The 19,713-nt window shown below is 42.4% G+C and overlaps 1 protein-coding gene across 1 annotated transcript in view; it reads right to left on the bottom strand.

Annotated features, from left to right (window-relative positions):
• LOC127444927 (glypican-6-like) overlaps window positions 1–19,713 on the bottom strand; it is a 397,241-nt gene that overhangs the window by 141,300 nt on the left and 236,228 nt on the right. The window lies entirely within an intron of this gene.

Raw genomic sequence — 19,713 nt, 5'->3', positions numbered from 1 at the left:
TACGCATCTACTTAGATCACACACAGAGCTTTAGATGCTCCGAGCAGCTCTTTGTCTGCTTTGGTGGACAGCGGAAAGGGAGCACTGTCTCCAAACAGAGGATTGCCCACTGGGTCATTGATGCCATCACTCTGGCATACCACACCCAGGATGTTTCGCCCCCCTTATGGCTACGAGCACAGTTGACTAGGAGTGTGGCGGCCTCCTGGGCTCTGACCAATGGCGCCTCTTTAGCAGACATCTGCAGAGCAGCGGGCTGGGAAACACCCAATACCTTCGCAAGGTTCTCCATTCCCTGGGTTAAGCCGGTCTCGTCCCGTGTGTTGTCAGGTACTAGCAGGTAAGTTGCGGGACAGCTGGCCGGGTGTACCGCTTGCGTATAGCGCCTTTCCCCTCCCGGAGGTGAAGAAATGCGCTTTTTACCCCCAGTCGTGTTCACGAAGTCGTGGACCCTGGATGTCCTTCCTCCTTTGCCCTGTGGCAGGCGAGGTTGTGGAGAAACTCGTTGCCGGCCCAGTACTTGTGCTAACTTGGCCCTGTACTGGGGTAAGTGCTCCACATACGCTGGTTGCCCATGTGTAACCCCTTGTGATGTAACTTCCGTGAGACGGTTTCCCCGTTGGTGAACCTGCGTCTTCCTTGGGCGATGCCCCCCGGTCACCATGTTTGTAGAGCTCCTCCCCCCCTGGGTAGGACCTACCACGGGGACCTCTCCGCATGCGACACTGCCGGCATGACTCGGTAAGACCATGTGACGTATTTCCACTCACTACCCTCCCTTCGGGCAGGGTGTGGTCTCCACGGTGTCTTCCTCTTGGGAGTGACACCCCCCCCCCCCACCCGGACACTTATGGCCCCCAGTAAATAAATGATTTCCACTGTTTTTGGGGATAAAAAAAGAAATGAGGCCTGTCCCCATTTTTTTGGGCAGTCAACTTGTCCCCGAGGTGCAGGGGACCGTACGACACTCATAGGAGTGTTGGGGGAGGTTACGTGACAGCCAGGTGCACTGACTACGAGGCACACAGTGGTCTGCCTGTCTCGCACCGACAGGCAGACCACTGTGTGCAAGTGAGTGACAGATAGGGAACGTCTTGGTTACTTTCGTAACCTCCATTCCCTGATGGAGGGAACGAGACGTTGTGTCCCTCTTGCCACAACACTGAACTACCTGCTGAAATGGCCGGGACTGTGTCTCAGCTCCTCAGCACAAAACCTGAATGAGTGGTTGCGAGTCAGCTCCGTTTATACCCGTATGTCCAGGGGAGTGGCATGCAAATTCCACTCGCCAATTCCCATTGGCCTTTTCTTAAAGATCAGAGGTGTTTGGGGCTCCCAAGAGTGACCCCTAGTGTCACTACATCAACACAATGTCTCGTTCCCTCCATCAGGGAACGGAGGTTATGAAAGTAACCATGATGATATATAGGAACATACAAGTGTTTAAATATTTCTCTGCACAGGGCTTGACAACATAAAAAATAAACTGGAAACCAACATGGACAACGATGTCCTCTCTGAAGATGAAGATGACTTCTTTGCATCCTTGAAGATGGTAGTCTCACAAGGAGGAGAGCTGGAGAGGTACCTTTCATGTCCATCAACTGGAGGTATGGACATGTTGCATTCCTTTCCACAAGTGAAGAAGTTATCTCTCAAAGTTAACACAGCTATCCCAGCATCTGCAGCCTGTGAGAGACTTTTTAGTCATGCAGGACTCATGCTCACTGGTAAAAGATCAAGACTGCATTGCAGACATCTTGAGAGCCAGTTACTTTTAAAGTTCAACAGTAAAATTCTGTAAGACATTATTGTTCAGGACAGAAGTGTGCAAGCATATACTTTACACTTTACAACACACACACACACACACACACACACACACTTTTTCTCTGTGTCCACATTCTGTCCTCTCTTGTTTTATGCAGATGCTGACAAGTTTGTTTCTGTGTGTCGTTGATAAAATGTTGAAATAAAGACAGTCAGCAGTTGGGGAAATATTTGTTTTTTTGTGCTGAGATTTTGTTTTGAAAATTACATGTTCTGTGTTCTTGTACCCATCACAAGACTGAGATGTGCAGCTTGTTTTCCATCTAAAACCCAGGCTTTATACAGTATATTGTAAACAGAACAGACAGATTAACAAATTAAAGGTGTGGTTTACACTTCCCCTTGTCTGATATAAGAAATGTACCTTAATTTGAATCAGATCCGAAGTAACTAGTAACTCGCTTCTTGAGTAGTCTTTTCGTAGGATACATTATTACTCGTACTCAAGTAAATATTTTCATTATTACTTTTACTTTTACTTAAGTAATTATTTTTTATTGGTAGTTTTACTTGTACTTGAGTAAATGATTTGGCTACTCTACCCACCTCTGCAAACTTTATATCTCACTCTCCCACCTTTATCACATTTTATGAAAAAAAGAATGTTCCTGTCCATAGAAAAAGCTTTCATATAAATTATCTTTTTGTATTGTTGTTCTCAAATTCATATTGTGTTTTATGCCAATTCCTGCTTAGTTTACTAGTTTACTAATTGTGCAGATGTGATCTTTTGGCTGTCCTCTATTGGACATTTCTGGTACTGCATCTCAGCACACTGCCACTCGATCTAAAATTTGGAACAGAAAGTATTTTTACATATCAGTTGATATTTTTATTATTTTTTATTTATATAAAAAATAAAAAGTTTGTGCAGTACATTTTCACTACAATAAACTTAAACTTCTATAGCTTTTTTATTTCACTTTAAAACTGCTTTTCCTTACACAATAAACTGCCATGGCAACAGTATTTAAGATATCAAATATCCCTTTACAAATTTACATCAGCAGTGTCTTGACATTATTCTGAATAATTTTGAAGCAATTAATGTAAACACAAGAGGGCTATTTCAAAGTCTGTTTAAAGTGACATACTTCCTGCTGCCAGTTGGTGGTGTTATGACCGTGACCCATAATAGCCATATCAATATGATCAGCACTCATTATCAAACAAACAGCTGAATTTGTATCAAAATTACATAATGCACGCAGAAGATATAAGGTACCTCCTGTTTTCCATTTTTCACCATAAATGTATTGCTTTGCCATGGCGACACTGTTCAAAATATAAAAAATCCATTCACCATTTCGCATCTTCAATTTCTTGGCATAATATTGCCTAAATTTGGTGACAATCACATGAATACCCTAGGTGGAGTATTCAAAAGTTCAGAGCCTGCAATTTAAAAAAGAAATGCATATGCAATCCAAAATGGCTGAATTCCTGTTGGGCAGAGCTAATGACTGTAATTCTGAAAGTTGTCCGACTTGATGAGAACAATATATGTAGCAAGTTTGGTGACCGTAGAAGCAACTGACCCCACCACTTTTGTCAAAATGTTGTGCTACAGATCTCCCAGACCACGCCCATGTGTTAACTTTTGCCCAGGCCTAATGGCCGACAACTCTGATGTGTGTGCAAAATATCATGAAAATTCAAGCATGCCATGTACCTCAAGCATGCCATGTACCTCAAAAACTTGTGAATATACATAAACATTATTCATTCATACATCTTGACATTATTCTAATTTTGTTTTGAAGCAATTCAGGTAAACATAAGAGGGAAATTTCAAAGTCTGTTAAAAGTGCCATACTTCCACCAGTTGGTGGTGCTACGACCATGACCCACAGTAGCCACATCAATGTGATCAGATTACAAGGCCAAAGATACGGCTCAATTTTGATATAAATCACACGATGCACACAGAAGATATGAGACACATACTGTTTCACATTTTTTGACATTACTTTATTGCGTTGCCATGGCGACATCATTCAATATATAAAAAATCAGTTTGCAATTTAGCATCATCAATGTCTTGGCATGATATCGCCCAGATTTGTTACCTGTAACATGAATGCCCTAAGAGGAGTATTTCAAATTCCAGAGCATGCATTTTTCAAACAATCCAAAATGGCCACCTTCCTGTTGGGCAGAACTTATGACTGTCAGCATGAAAGTTGCCCAGCTTGATGAAATCTATATATGTACCAATTTTGGTGACTAGGTGAAAATGGGGGTGCTACAGAGCCCCCCATACATGCCCATTTTCAAGGAGTCACTACAGAGCCCCCTGTGCAACTTTGCCCAGCCCTAATGGCCGACGACTCTGATGTGTGTGCAAACTTTCAAGTGTTTTCTTGCATGTTAAGTACCCCAAAAGTACCGAAAGCCTTGAAAAGAAGAAGAATCTTTAGAAGAAATGTAAGCGCAGCGTAGTTCTAACGGGAAGACTAGCAGCTGTACAACATTGCATCATTAGCTAGGTAACTCCTAGCCAATCACATGTAAGCCAATGCTTTATAAGTCTGCTCACAATCTATCACATTGTGTTTCAGTGTGCTAACATGGCAACCTCCACCACCCCACCACCACCAGTTGAGTCCCGTCCTGCACGGGGGTAGGCTCCTTGCCCCTGCCTCCCTGTTTTATGTTCATCAAATAAATGTCATCTTAAATCTCACTCAAGTCTGCGAGTCTTCCTGATAGAACAATAGGGCCTCAGCATTTTCCGTTTCTGCATGATTTTATGCACTGCACTGCTGCCACATGATTGGCTGATTAGATAATTGCATGTATGACTGTTGGTGCCAGATGGGCTGGTTTGAGTATTTCTGTGACTGCTGATATCCTGGGACTTTAACACACAACAGTCTCTAGAATTTACTCAGAATGGTGCCAAAAACAAAAAAACATCCAGTAAGGGGCAGTTCTGCGGATGGAAATACCTTGTTGATAAGAGAGGTCAACAGAGAATGGCTAGACTGGTCGAACTGACAAAGTCTACGGTAACTCAGATAACCGCTCTGTACAATTGTGGTGAGAAGAATAGCATCTCAGAATGATATTCTGAGATGTGGGTTGGCGCTATCTTGGTGGCATGAGGGGGACCTACAAAATATTACGCAGGTGGTTTTAATGTTGTGGCTGATCGGTGTATGTATATATATATATATATATATATATATATATATATATATATATATATATATATATATATACACTATATTGCCAAAAGTATTCGCTCATCTGCCTTTAGACGCATATGAACTTAAGTGACATCCCATTCTTAATCCATAGGGTTTAATGTGACGTCGGCCCACCCTTTGCAGCTATAACAGCTTCAACTCTTCTGGGAAGGCTTTCCACAAGGTTTAGGAGTGTGTTTATGGGAATTTTTGACCATTCTTCCAGAAGCGCATTTGTGAGGTCAGACACTGATGTTGGACGAGAAGGCCTGGCTCGCAGTCTTCGCTCTAATTCATCCCAAAGGTGCTCTATCGGGTTGAGGTCAGGACTCTGTGCAGGCCAGTCAAGTTCTTCCACACCAAACTCGCTCATCCATGTCTTTATGGACCTTGCTTTGTGCACTGGTGCGCAGTCATGTTGGAACAGGAAGGGGCCATCCCCAAACTGTTCCCACAAAGTTGGGAGCATGGAATTGTCCAAAATCTCTTGGTATGGTGAAGCATTCAGGGTTCCTTTCACTGGAACTAAGGGGCCAAGCCCAGCTCCTGAAAAAAACCCCACACCATAATCCCCCTCCACCAAACTTCACAGTTGGCACAATGCAGTCAGACAAGTACCGTTCTCCTGGCAACCGCCAAACCCAGACTCGTCCATCAGATTGACAGATGGAGAAGCGTGATTCGTCACTCCAGAGAACGCGTCTCCACTGCTCTAGAGTCCAGTGGTGGCGTGCTTTACACTACTGCATCCGACGCTTTGCATTGCACTTGGTGATGTATGGCTTGGATGCAGCTGCTCGGCCATGGAAACCCATTCCATGAAGCTATCTACACACTGTTCTTGAGCCAATCTGAAGGCCACATGAACTTTGGAGGTCTGTAGCGATTGACTCTGCAGAAAGTTGGCGACCTCTGCGCACTATGCGCCTCAGCATCCGCTGACCCCGCTCTGTCATTTTAAGTGGTCTACCACTTCGTGGCTGAGTTGCTGTCATTCCCAATCGCTTCCACTTTGTTATAATACCACTGACAGTTGACTGTGGAATATTTAGTAGCGAGGAAATTTCACGACTGGACTTGTTGCACAGGTGGCATCCTATCACAGTACCACGCTGGAATTCACTGAGCTCCTGAGAGCGGCCCATTCTTTCACAAATGTTTGTAGAAGCAGTCTGCATGCCTAGGTGCTTCATTTTATACACCTGTGGCCATGGAAGTGATTGAAACACCTGAATTCAATTATTTGGATGGGTGAGCGAATACTTTTGGCAATATAGTGTGTATATATATATATATATATATTATTTATGGATCTTTTTATTATTATTTTTTCTATATCATTGAACATAACCCTATTATTTGCCTATAACAAAAAGCGATTATATTAGCTATTTCTTTTATGTTTATTTTACTGTAAAACAAGACAATTGAAACAAACTGATTCAATACTGATTAATTATTTTTTTCTGTGCATATCTAGATATTATGCATACAGTATACATGTATGATCATAGTATACCTTGAGTTTGTAATGTGTGTCAGTCACTAAACAAGCCAGTAAAATGACTTTATCCAACGAACTGCATGTCCTTGTACACACAAAGCCATTCAAACATCAGACTCAAAACCTGAGATGAGAGAGATGATTGCTCATAGGATGAGACTGAAATGATCCTTCCTAACCCGTCTGACCCCAGATCAGAGGTGGCATATTCATCAGGACAAGAATAAACCAATGACCCGATGTTTTCTTGGTAAAACTCATTTCCTGTGAAACTTGAACATGTGATGACAGCTTATTTGCTGGTTCTGATGAAATGCCATTTCAACACTGCAAAAACTAAATTTAGCATTCAGGCCTGTTTTTCCATTATAAAACATATAAACATTCATGCACTACAGCATATATTTGCTAGATTAGAAAAAATGACAATACATTTTAAGTGAGGTTTTATTTGCCAATGGCAAAAATAATAATAATAAAAAAAACTTAATTCAAATAAGAAACAAGTTTATTTGTCTTACTACATTGGCAAATAAGCATGAACCTCACTAAATTTCGCTAGATTTAGCTTCTCAAGTAAAAGCATCTTGTTTTAAGAACATTTGGATATTTTTACTGGAAAACAAGATAAACATATTGAAGAAAATAGATATTGCAGTCATCTGTTTTCTTACAAAAGGCACATTCACGTAGCTCAAGAACTGCTCTCATTAGATGCCACAGTTTTTTAGCTTGAGGCTAATAGTGGGATTCCATCTCCTGTGGTTTAGCGAATTGAGAGGAACTCAAACCCCTATGGCTTTACAAGTAAATTAATAACACAGATTATTAATTTCTCCCAATGGTTACATTTGTTTCATGGATTTTTTGGCATCTAGTAGGAAAATTGTATGTATCACAAAAGGAATCTTTATTTGCTGAATAAAAATAAATCGCAATATAGGATTTCTCAGAGGAAAGGTGTTGAAATGCAATTAGAAAATAAGTGACCCTTGCTTAAGGTAAGTAAACAAATTACGGGTTAATGCTGTTTTACGACACACAATCTTTTCAATACAAGGTGCTTGAATCTGTAAATTCAACATTCATTTAATGCATACAGTAATAAAAATAATCAACCTAGTCCCATAGAATGTACGTTAATATAAAAATAAATAAAATTACAATTTAAAAAAATTGCAAACTGACTTTTTGTTGCAGTTTCCTGGTGAAATGAACACTAGAGGTGCTACAACAACTGTGCGTTTTATTCTATTTCATACAAATCATGACTACAAAAAAATTGATTATAACTTTATAAACACTTATTTTTCACACAATAACTGACATATTGCTTTGTTTATATATCAAAACACTTTTACTATAACGCATCATTTGAAAAAACTATACATTTTAACGCTTTCATTACAGACTCACCTTCATTTACACACTTATTCCAATGTGATTAGCTTGCACAGAAGTCCATGGTTTGAACCCAGCCAAACACGCAATCCGACACATGAGACAAAAGTATCATAGAAGTGACGCAAGATGACGTAGTTGGTTCAGAAAATGTGCTTTTCATTTCACAAAAAAAAAAAAAAAAAAAAAAAATATGGGCACTATCTGTTAGATTTAGGTGTTGGTTTATGTTAAGGATATTTGTCTTTTCACCTCTCATTTTACTTTAGATCACTATTGGTTAGATTTAGGTTAAAGTTTTAGTTTAGGGAGGTATGTTTTAATCATTAAAACATAAATCTAATATTCACCTTAAAGGTGCAGTCAGTATATATTTTTTTCCCCATTAAAAAAGTTTTACTCCTAAAGAAATTAATTGTAATTTTGAACAGACATGTATAAAATCATGACCACTCAAATGAGATGAGGACTCTAGTCATATCAGTAACCTTATAAAAGCTGTTTTATTCTATATGGGGCAGGGGTGCTCTCATGGGGGCTGCCATTTTAGAATCACATAACCAGCTGAAAACTACTCGCTTAATCTCAGTAACCATCTTGTTTTTGGACACTTTCACTCTTGGAATAAATTAATCATGGCTGATTGTGAATAATGAATTTCTACAATGGCACCTGGAAATCAAAACTATTGATTTTGAATGATGCTGCATCCAGGAAACTAGGTGTCACTGTAAGTAGAAGATGACACGAACAAAAAGTTACTGAATGAACCTTTAAAAACCTTGTCTGGTTATGACACCATTTCACTCGTTTTTTTCACCCCCCGCTGTACATTTCTCTAGGAAACTGCAATAAAACGTGTAATGATGCAATATTGCCATTGTCATGTAATGTTAACATAAATGAGAACGCCATTTATGTGTGTATATATAAGGAATAATTGTCAACAGCCGTTGAATTTTTGAAATATAATGCACACCCGAGGTTGTAATGCGGTCACGACGCGCATCGGAGTGACCGTTGCAACTCAGGTGTGCATTATTTTTCAATAATTCAATGACCCGGAGTCAATTATTCCACTTACACCGTGGTTACCACACCTTAATACATCGTTCAGGGTTATATCTCAAGATATTTTCTGGTTTTCGTCCCTAAAACGATCTTGTGAGTTGAACTACTTTCTTCTGCCACAGATTCAGCGTCTTGCTCTGATACAGCTCAAGTCTTCGTTGCTACTTCGAAAACGTCACTCCAGAACTAGCAATGGAGGAATCAAGCTTGCACTTAGTGGAGTAACAAGTTAGTGCGTTTGTGCGTGTGTTAGTTCCCTATCTGTCACTCACTCGACGTTGTGTCGATGTAGCGACACTAGGTGCCACTCTTGGGAGCCCGAGACACCTCTGGTCTTTGATAAAAGGCCAATGAAATTTGGTGAGTGGTATTTGCATGCCACTCCCCCGGACATACAGGTACAAAAGGAGCTGGTATGCAACCACTCATTCAGACTATCTCTTCGGAGCCGAATGGTCATGCTCATTGAGCTGAATACTACTGTTTATTCACCTCTGCTGGATCTGGCGGCGCATTTCAGCGGCTTCTCCCTCCTCTGCACTGGTGCACTGCAGAAAATGCCTCACTGCGAGAACTTGCGAAAAAAAGCAAGCCACCCCAGCGGCTCCCCGCCTCAGTCCTTCTACCTACGGGTATGAGGCCAGCACGGCTAGCACTGGGGGCGATTTGGGGACCCCAATGGGATCGTCTCCGCCGGGTATCCCCCCGTGGACCTCCCATTCCCCAGCACGCTTGTCTGTCCCAATTGGGCTTCTGGATGAGTTCGCCGGCTCGTCTCACGGCGAGTCTGGCTTTTTGTTCGGACCCCGCGAAGATGATGAGCTCTCAAGTGCAGCAGCAGAGAGCGGGCTTGTCCAGTCAGATGCAGAAGCCTCAGCTGGGCTTCCCCCTTCAGGAATGATTGCCCAGTCACAGGCTGATGCCGAAATGACGGACATGCTTTCCCGGGCGTCCGCGAGCGTCAGGTTAGTGTGGAACCCTCCGCTCTCCCCTGAACCCTCGTGGCTTGATGATTGGTTCCTGGGCTCGCGGCGCCGCTCAAAGCAGCCACGCCCCGCTCCAGTGCCATTCTTCCTGGAAGTGCACGAGGAGCTGATGAAATCTTGGGAGGCACCGGCCCTGATTCCGCAGTTCCCCCGCTCTCACTACCCTCAATGGCGGGGCGGCCAGGGGCTATACGGCGATTCCCCCAGTGGATAAGGCGCTTGCGGTGCACTTATGCTGGCGCCTAAGAACCCACGGAGGTCCTCAATGCGCCCCTGAGATGGGCAACCCAGGGTCAAGGGAACCCACTCACGTGGAGCTGGTAAAAAGACCACTCCATCCCCCGGTGGAGGGCCGGGCGGAAAATCTTTTGTTGCCTTTTTGTTTGATTTCGCCGCATGCCCAAGTGGCTGCGGTACCCAACAGTTCAGCAAAAGAGCGGCTTCCTTCCTCCCTGGGTCACATACCCGGTGTGTACGGTCGTCACCACGACTTCCGTCCATGGGTTTTTTCTTGCAGGATTGGCACTCCAGTGGTGGCCTTTCCACCCCTGAGCATCCAACTGTGGCACACAGCCGCCCCCGATGTGGCAGTCTCCACGGGTTACGAGGACAGGCCTCTTCCTCCCCCGTCCCAGGCTGTTCCGAGGGTAGTCACAAGGAGCCAGGTAAGTGCTTCGATGTCCCTAGACTCAGCATGGCCACAACGTGGTGTGGCACCTCGAGCTCCACCCCGCCGCGAGGCCCCACATGCCGGTACGTCCGATGACATTGTCCCCTTGGTCCCACTTGCACGGAACTTGGACGCATGGCTCGCGCTTTCCAATCCGTCGCGATGGCTGATCCGGACCGTCCGACTCGGCTGCATGATTCAGTTCACCAGGCACCCACCCAGGTTCAGCAGTATTCACTTCACCTTGGTCAAGAGCGAAAACGCTGCCACCTTGCGCGCGGAGATCGCTACCCTCCTACGGAAGGGTGCGATAGAACCTGTCCCTCCAGCCGAGATGAAGAAAGGCCCCCCTCAGCATAGAAGTGCTGGCACACAGCTGGCCCCCTGGCCTGTGCAAAAAAGCATTTCCCCAAGTGAGCCTGCTTGTACAGACCCTGTGCAAGGTCAGGAAGGACGAGGAGCAGGTCGTCCTGATAGGTCGTCCTGACTGGCCCACCCAGATGTGGTTCTCGGAACTCACGCTCCTCGCGACAGCTCCCCCATGGCGAATTCCCCTGAGAATTCCCCTTCTTTCTCAGGGACGGGGCACCCTCTGGCACCCGCGACCAGACCTCTGGAATCTCCATGTCTGGCCCCTGGACAGGACGTTGAAGACCTAAGCGGTCTACCACCTGTGGTGGTAGACATGATCACTCAGGCTAGGGCCCCCTCAACGAGGCGCCTGTATGCCTTTAAGTGGTGTCTGTTCGCTAAGTGGTGTTCTTCCCGACGCGAAGACCCCCAGAGATGCGCAGTCAGATCAGTGCTTTCCTTCCTGCAGGAGAGGTTGGAAGGGAGGCTGTCCCCTTCCACCTTGAAGGCGTACGTTGCCGACATAGCAGCACACCACGACGCAGTCGACGGTAAGTCCTTAGGGAAGCACGACCTGATCATCAGGTTCATAAGAGGCACCAGGAGGCTGAATCCCTCCAGACCGTGCCTCCTTCCCTTATGGGACCTCTCTGTAGTTCTTCAGGGTCTACAGAGAGCCACCTTTGAGCCTTTGCAGTCAGCCGAGCTTAAGACACTCTCCTTGAAGACTGCCCTCCTGACTGCACTCACTTCCATCAAGAGGGTAGGTGACCTGCAAGCATTCTCTGTCAGTGAAACGTGCCTGGAGTTTGGTCCGAGTTACTCTCACGTGATCCTGAGACCCCGACCGGACTATGTGCCCAAGGTTCCCACCATCCCTTTTAGGGACCAGCTGGTGAACCTGCAAGCGCTGCCCCAGGAGGAGGCAGACCCAGCCCTGTTGTTGCTGTGTCCAGTGCGCGCTTTACACATCTATTTGGATCGCACGCAGAGCTTTAGAATCTCTGAGCAGCTCTTTGTCTGCTTTGGTGCACAGCGGAAAGGAAGCGCTGTCTCCAAGCAGAGGATCACCCACTGGCTCATTGACACCATAACTATGGCAAATCTCGCCCAGGACATGCTGCCCCCGGTACGAGCCTATTCTACCAGGGGTGTAGCGGCTTCCTGGGCCCTGGCCAGGGGTGCCTCTCTAACAGACATTTGCAGAGCAGCGGGCTGGGCAACACCCAACACCTTTGCAAGGTTCGACAACCTCCAGGTGGAACCGGTTTCGTCTCAGGTAGTGGCACACAACACAAGTAGATAAGCCCGGGATAGCTGGCTGGGTGTATCGCTTGCACATAGCGCCTTCCACCTCCTTTTGAGCTGAAGACGTGCGCCATTAATTCCCAGTAGTGTTCACAAGTTTGTTCCCTGGTTGACTTCCTCCGAGCCCCGTGGCAGTCGAGTTTTTGGAGAGATTCGCTGCCGGCCCAGTACATGTGCTAACTAAGAGTACTGTTCTGGGGTAGGTGCTCCGCATGTGGCGGTTCCCTGTAAGGCTAACCCCATGCGATATATATCTTCCACTAATTCTTTTCCCTGTTGGCAAACTGCATCTTCCTTGGGCAGAGCCCCTCTGCCCCAGTCTTCATGTTTGTAGTAACTCCTCCCCCATTGGGCAGGATCTACCTTGAAGACTCTCCACATGGTTGGAAACCATGTGACGTATTCTTCCACTTAAATATCCCCCCTCTCTTTGGGTGAGGTGTGGTCTCCACTGTGTCTTCCCCTTAGGAGGGACACCCCCCGACTAGACCTGGCGGCCCAGTCGGATAATCCCCTTCTTTTTTAGGGAGTGGATAAAAGAGAAGGGGAAAAGAGGCCACGACTGGGTTAAGCCTGTCTCTATCTCTTGGGTAGTCGACTTGTCCCCAAAAAGGGCCGTTCGACACTCATAACTATGTTGGGGGAGGTTACTTGTTGACCTGGTGTGCTGGCTATGAGGCACACAGTAGTCTGCCCACCACACACTGCCAGTTCACGTAACACAGTTCAGCCAATTGTGGCATTTCATATAGGGACCCCTAGTGTCACTACATCAACACAACGCCGTGTGAGTGACAGATAGGGAACGTCATGGTTACTGGTGTAACCTCTGTTCCCTGATGGAGGGAACGAGACGTTGTGTCCCTCCTGCCATAACGCTGAACTACCCGCTGAAATGGCCGGACCTTATATCGGCTCCTCAGCATAAAACCTGAATGAGTGGTTGCATACCAGCTACTTTTATACCCATATGTCCGGGGGAGTGGCATGCAAATACCACTCGTCAATTTTCATTGGTATTTTATCGAAGACCAGAGGTGTCTCAGGCTCCCAAGAGTGACCCCTAGTGTCACTACATTGACACAACATCTCGTTCCCTCCATCAGGGAACGGAGGTTACACAAGTAACCATGATGTTTTTTCAGGGATCGAAAGAGAGAAGCTCAGAAACGGAGAGAGATCGCCTGTGGGATTACCTTTATTTTTTGCAGCTTTGGTCAGAAGTAACATCGCTTCAAAATCGCCAAGATGCAAGTTTAAGCACTTTTCAGCAGCATTTCCGATTTAAACCTTAACATCTGTTTTCAACCCTACTTAGATGCCAGTGACTGACATGACGGCTCTATTTCTCACTCTCGAGTAAGTGTGAGCTTAATGCGTATATGTGTGTGTCCACGTGTGTGTGTGTGTGTGTGTGTGTGTGTGTGTGTGTGTGTGTGTGAGAGTTTAAGAGAGGGTGAGCGCAAGGGTGTTTCCCACAGATATTTCAGATAATATAGAAACTGTTGTATTGATCAAGTGTATCTAGCTTCGATACAGCTCAAGCCTTCGTTGCTAATTCAAAAACGTCATGTTAGAACTAGCAACAGAGGATGTGCTGCTTTTCAGCATAGGAGCAACATGGAAGTGTGTGTGTGTGAGCGAAAGAGAGGGTGAGGGTTAGCACAGTGCTTTTCACTATAGCTATGTGAGGCTGATTAGAGTGAAACACACTGAAACATTAAAAGTTTCACATATTAAAAGATATTTCGGATAATAGAAACTGTTTTGATGAAGTCGCGGGGGGTGCGGCTCTATTTGTTGGTTGCGAAACGAGTCTCAGTGTGTGTGCTTGTGTGTGTGTGCTTGTGCGTGCGTATGGATGTGTGTGAGCGTAAGTGCGGGGAGATGAGGGAGCTTTTCAACTGAAATTGAAATGAATGTAGGATATTATAGAATCGTTTGACATTCTTATCCGATGTACTGTAGCCTGTACATCTCTTTGAAATAACAGAAATAATTTGGCGAAGCGATATGGAACCGTTATGCTTTCAAGACCTGGAACTAATTCATAGCTGTGCATTTACTTGAAATGGTGTGGTCTCACCATCAGCACTCCGACGCTTCACTGTTTGTATCAATCCGCTTGTGTTTGTGCCGTTCTAAACTAAAGTGTAAGAGCAGTGCAGATGTGTTAAGAGCTATATGTGTCTCTTTACATTTAATTTTTTGACATTACTTATTTTAGCCAGCAGGTGGAGGTAAAAGACCATTTTTGTGTGTAATATAAGCCAGGTGACGTGAAGTGAGTCAGCATCAGTCAGTGTTTTTATTCATCAGCACTATGTGATTGCTCATATGACTACTACACTACTAAAGCTAGGAAATAGCTTTAAATGGCTTTAAACTAACAACTTCAGCATTATGGCTCATCACAGCTGAGAGACACAACAGACCGATTAATTACACAAACTCAAGGCACTTACCTCTTACCTCTTGTGTTTCCACACTGGAGAGGAAATACTGTTCAAAATGGCAGAGGACATTGCGGTTTCTATAGTGAAAGACTCTTGCACACCGGCTACCGTGATATAGGCAGGAATACCCCTGCTTGGACTGCTATTTTTCCACTGAGAAAATAGGATGAATTTGACCATAATGACATTATCTTCAGAAAGCTGTCTAACACATTACAGCATCTCTGCTGTGAGTGGCAACAGGTGATGGCACACGCTCCATCTCTCTCTCTCTCTCTCTCTCACACACACACACACACACACACACACACACACACACACACATATATCCTTGTTTTTCCAATAACTTGTTAGAAACAGCCCAAGCCGTGATACTAGTAGTTCTAAAGTGATGTTTTTTTAGCGGCTTGGGCACATCATTTGTTTTGAACCAGCAACACTGATCCTTCGCCTAAGAAAGATATTCCATGCACAAATGCGGTTTTTTATGACCATACTCAATTTTTCCTATTTTTTTATTTATTTACTTGTTCATTGATCTGTTGTATATAAGCAATTTCACACTCGTAATCGTGCTATATGGCCCAAAAGAAGTGCTAAGGTAGGGCCATATCGCACACTATCGATATTGCTTAAACACATATATTAGGGCTGGGCGATGTGACGATGTAATCGGATATCGACGATGTCTTACAAAGATCCCGATGCTGTTTGCGAAAACATGATGATCGACAATATTGGGAAATGGCAAAACCATGGATCTGGGAAGTCGGCAAATATATTAAACAGTGGCCAGGGTGTGAAACTAGCACCTGCCCCACACAAAACACGATGAGGCAATATCCAGTTAACAAGCTCCTCATCCAAATGTATTTCATATGCAGGTAATTTTGCTCATCTATCCGCAACATGCGGGCGACCTTTAAGACATCTCGGAGTGACGCATGACAAGAAATGCTGTTGGTCACAAAGGCACGTGCTTGAAGAAACACACTTTTTTATTTTTAAGAACAGACAACAGAAAAGCCGTCAATGCTCGTGTCTGATTCGCTGTTTGCTCACAGCCGTGCAGCACAAGCCTGTCTTGTGGAACACACGCATGTGAAGAGTTTTCACTCTTTTTTCTCCGTTTCATTCGTCTAAAAACTGTTTGCAAGAATAATGTCATCTATAAGAATGCTGCAAATTATCTCCGATCATAACGGGAGGTGCTGTGAGTTTAATGCGCTTAATTACTTACGGTTGGCATGAATTGCGGATTCCTATGTAATGCAAATGGGGCCGTTGGAGAATGTTTGGATTTGGGGAGGTGGTTAAATAAGATTTTGTTGGTCACTTCGTTATTTTATTGCTTATTTCATTTAGTTTAAAGTGCAATTTGAATTTAGAAATGTCTTTTATGTTTTTCGTGTTTCAATAAATAAATCAATAAAGCAAACATTCACCAGATTCGCTGTTTGTTCAGAGGCGTGCAGCATGAGCCTGTCATGAGGAACAAGCCATGTAAAGAGTTTTCACTCTTTTTTTCTCTGTTTCATTCATCTGAAAACTGTTTGCAAGAATAATGTAATTTGTGAGAATGCTGCAAATTATCTCAGATCATCTCGGGAGGTTTTTGAGTTTAGTTTGCTTTATTTCCCCGTGGTTGGCTTGCATTGTAAACGCAACTCAGCAGGTTTAGTAATATATATCTTTGTTTAAAATAAACAAAGACGAAAGTGATTAAATTATAAAGTAATGCAAGACATTGCATTCTATTTTATTTTCTTTAGGCAGCATTAACTGTATTAACAAAATGCGATACAACACATATTCGAAAAGAACACATTTGGCAGCATTATTTTGGGAACACAAGGGAATTTATTAGGCTTATTTATTTTGACTATTATTGTCTTTACATTTATAATCATCTTTAGTTCTTAATCTGTAGGCTATTAGTAATTTTCCATCTGTTGTGTTGATGGATGCTTGCGTGATGAATTGTTGGAGGTGGTAAATGTTTGGATTTGGGGAGGTGGTTAAATAAGATTTTTTGATCACTTTGTTATATTATTGCTTTTTTGTTTAAAGTGCAATTTGAATTTAGAAATGTATTTTGCTTATGTTTTTTGTGTTTCAATAAATGAATAAAATTTTTTAACCAAAATCAATAAAGCAGAAATTCACCGACCCTCGGCAGGGGGGTTGACGATGTAATCGGATATTGCAATATTTTTTTAGGTATATATATATATATATATATATATATATATATATATATATATATATATATATATATACACACAGGGTTGGGAGGGTTACTTTTGAAATGTATTCCACTACAGATTACAGAATACATGCTGTAAAATGTAATTTGTAATGTATTCCGTTAGATTACTCAAGGTCAGTAACGTATTCTAAATACTTTGGATTACTTCTTCAGCACTGGTAGATTTTTTTTCACTTGTTTTGACTATAACAACTTTGGCAGTACAGTAAGACAAAATACACGTTAAAAATACATTCTCTGAAAAACCTAAATATCTTATGCAGTGTTGTTTCTAAAACAAGATAAATCAAATTGATCTTGTTTTAAGGATTTTTAGATATTTTTACATGAAAACAATACAAAAATTATTATTAAGAATATGATTTTTGCCCTAATATCAAAGGTCTTACTAGAAAAGAAGAAATTATGATCCAACGTGAATTTTCTTGATAAAAAAAATATGATCATGTCTGGTAACGTGCATGTAAAATGGCTAGAAAGAGCATTTTAGCTTAGTGTAAAGCTGAAAATTTACAGAAGGTTTATTTCTATTTCTTCTGCTCCAAACTTACTTTAAACTTAATTCTCTGTCTGCTTGTATGAACACATCATAAGAAAGTTTTTCACCGTTGTTCAAATGCACTTTGGATCGCATAATTTATATGTATAAATGTTTTCCATCTGAAAGGACTAAATATTAAATGAAACAAATGACAACAAAATGCAAAGTAATCTTTTCAGTAATCAAATTTTTTTTTTGAATGTAACTGTATTCTAATTACCAATTATTTAAATTGTAACTGTAGTGGAATACAGTTACTTATATTTTGTATTTTAAATATGTAATCCCGTTACATGTATTCCGTTACTCCCCAACACTGTATATGCACATACATACATATTTTCAATTAACTTTTTCAATTTTAGATTATTTACAAAAAAAAAAAAAAAAAATCACACCCATATCAGTCGAAAAACTAGTCTATTGAATCAGTTTCCAAAAGGGATTCCCAGCTAAGGCTGTTTGTGTGAAAGTTTGGTAAACCACATAACTTCTGCAATCGATTCACGGAATGGGGCCAGACTGGTGCGAGACACGGTCTCTGTATGTCTTCTCAGGTATGCCAATCAATGCAGGTGAGAAGGGCAAATCAACAGCAGTCATGGGTAAATGCCACACATGCTGCATGGACCAAAGGTCAGTCCTTAGTGCCTGACCACCAAAGCTGATCTCACAAAGTGATGATATTTCAAAGACTAGTTTCTGTGTGGCTGCTCTATTAATATTTAAAACAACATGAATTATCCTCGTTTGCTAATCGAACTGTGGCACCAAATGCACAGTTGATATCTCACAACGGGGGATCAATTTACTGATTCAAAATCTATAACACAAAATGAAGAGTAAAAAATAAAAATAAAAAAGCTTTTACCTAGAGAAGCCAACATCATTTAAGTCTAATATCTTCGATAGTGTTCCACAAAAGAAATAAAGGTGAGGATGAGTAAATGATGACTGAATTATTTTATTTCATTTTATTTCTTTTTTTGCATTAACTATTCCTTTTAGTAAACAGGGTCGATTTTGACTTCATGTTGATTTTTTTTATTTTCTCTGAAATGACTAATAAATTCAAGTGGTTTTCTCTTTCTGAGTTATATAAATGCACATTTTCACTGCCAACTCTCTTGCAGTGCATTCAGTGTGCTGCAGAGACTTGGAGGAAACAGGAAGGAAATTGTATCAATTCAGCAGCCCTTTCTGTGGGCGGGCGAACTGAGCTCCTCAAGCCAGTGCCCATAGGTCATATGAATCAAGCTGAAGCATCACTCAAAAGATATTTACTTTCCATTTGTTAGATTGAGCAGCAAGGACATAACTTTAGCACAGCACAAGAGGTGAAAACGCATTTGCAATGTTTTAAAATAAAGTAGTTTCTTTCTTATGAAGTTCTTCTTTAAAGTCAACTTGAAATAGCATTCACAACCTATTTTACATCCATAATGTAGTGGTTTTCCAAGTAAAACTGAATATTCAATGAGAATAAAGTGATCGAATTTAGGGTGGGACTTGATTTTAAACATCGAGAATTGATTAGATAAATTAGATAAATTAAAAATTTCCAGTTCCTTACCAGAGCCAGAATAACTGCAAGTTAATTTGAATCTACAGCATGAACAGTGTAATCCGAATCCCAAATGAATGACTCTTGTAAGCAAGTTCTTTTGATTCTACAGCATGAACAGTTTAGTCAGATTCCCGAATGAATGACTCTTATGAGCCTGTTCTTTTGAATCTACAGCGCAAACAGATTAGTCAGATTCCCAAATGAAAGACTCTTATGAGCTGGTTCTTTTGAATCTACAGCACGAACAGTGTAATCTGAATCCAGAATGAATGACTATTCTAAGCTGGTTCTTTTGAATCTACAGTGTGAACAGTGTATCCTGATTCCCCAATGAATGGCTCGTATGAGCCTGTTCTTTTGAATCTATGGTTCAGACAGTGTAGTCTGATTCACGAATGAATGACTCTTATGGGCCGGTTCTTTTGAATCTATAGCATGAACAGTGTGGGTGATTCCCAAATTAATGACTTTTATGAGCTGGTTCTTTTGAATCTACAGTGCAAACAGTGTAGTCTGAATCCCGAATGAATGACTCATATAGGCCAGTTCTTTTGATTTTACAGCACGA

This window comes from Myxocyprinus asiaticus, chromosome 8 (genome assembly GCF_019703515.2).
Source record: "Myxocyprinus asiaticus isolate MX2 ecotype Aquarium Trade chromosome 8, UBuf_Myxa_2, whole genome shotgun sequence".
Taxonomy (NCBI): domain Eukaryota; kingdom Metazoa; phylum Chordata; class Actinopteri; order Cypriniformes; family Catostomidae; genus Myxocyprinus; species Myxocyprinus asiaticus.
The sequence above is the reverse complement of the archived record's forward strand: the minus strand, read 5'-3'. Positions and strand labels throughout refer to the sequence as shown.